The sequence below is a fragment of the Eurytemora carolleeae genome, unplaced genomic scaffold (assembly GCF_000591075.1).
Source record: "Eurytemora carolleeae unplaced genomic scaffold, Eaff_2.0 scaffold2480, whole genome shotgun sequence".
Lineage (NCBI taxonomy): Eukaryota > Metazoa > Arthropoda > Copepoda > Calanoida > Temoridae > Eurytemora > Eurytemora carolleeae.
The window spans coordinates 9,522-10,714 of record NW_019398368.1 but is presented as its reverse complement, the minus strand read 5'-3'; the positions used below and the strand labels follow the sequence as shown (position 1 = coordinate 10,714).

Below are 1,193 nucleotides of genomic sequence, written 5' to 3'. Positions count from 1 at the left end.
CGAAAGGTCGTCGTTAACGATCACTAACAAAACGACGAACTTTATAACCACAGTCGTTTTTTGAAAAACGATTGTTTTTGAAAAAAATATTGCATGCAACTTTATTGAATGTCGTCTTACATGAAGTTGAAAGTTGTGGGGGAGCTTAAACATCTTTATATTTTCTTAAAAGCTACTATTTTAATCTCTATATCTTTACAACCCAATCTCGTAGAAATTAAATATTCTTAAATATCATTTATATTAGATCAAGTAATCTAAGTTTAAAATATTAACGGTTTACACCATCAGGATGCAAAGTTATGGAATTTGAAAATTTGAATTTGTGGAAAAGACTAGAATCCTTTTATATAATCTTTCTTCAGAACTCACATTATTCTTATTCTTATCAATATGCATGCAGGACAGGACTGTAATAGACTCAAATTGATAAAAAAAACTTTTCGATATTTGACATTTGTGAAAATATTTCTGTTTCTACATAATTCAGTAATCTTGGTTAAATTAAAATTTAGCTAAAATTATATTCTCATCTCTTATGAATATTTTTTTGATATATTTTTACTTATTATAACATAATTTCCGAGAACTTTGGCCGACATTATTGTTGTTATTTTTAGATAACAAATAATAGGTTTTTTTACCTATTAATAAACTTAAGTGAGGCACATAAATCTGTGGAAAAGAACAACAACGTCAAAGAAATCTTCATATTTGATGTTGTTACAAATTAAACAATTCTTCCAGTAGCTCAGAGTAAAATGCCATGTTTTAATGTTATTAGAATATTTAAAATCATGAGTCAGTCCTCTCACTATTCCACTATTCTCACTATTCCTTTCACTGTATAACTGAATATGAAGATTTTTAAAAATGCGCAATATTTGTAAAAAATCTAAAATAATCAGAAACCAAGGAGTTTAAACAACTTTCTATACCTTAGACAAAGGAATTGAGTTTTTGCCACAAACTCAAATTTTCTATAGCCTATTTTTTTGCAAATTTTATTTTATTTGATCTAACAGAATTCATAGTTTGAAATATCTAAGGTTGCAGAGATATTGTGATTTAAAAATCAAAGTTTTTGGCAAATACTCAATTCCTTTCACATTAAAAAAATTTGCCTCCAGAGAGGATTGAACTCTCGGCCTCTGGTTTACAAGACCAGCGCTCTGCCACTGAGCTATGAAGGC

General features: G+C 28.3%; 1 non-coding gene across 1 annotated transcript; it reads right to left on the bottom strand.

Annotated features, from left to right (window-relative positions):
• Positions 1–1,121: 1,121 nt before the first annotated feature.
• Trnat-ugu (transfer RNA threonine (anticodon UGU)) lies at positions 1,122–1,193 on the bottom strand. Its single transcript has one exon. It is a non-coding gene; the product is annotated as a tRNA-Thr (tRNA).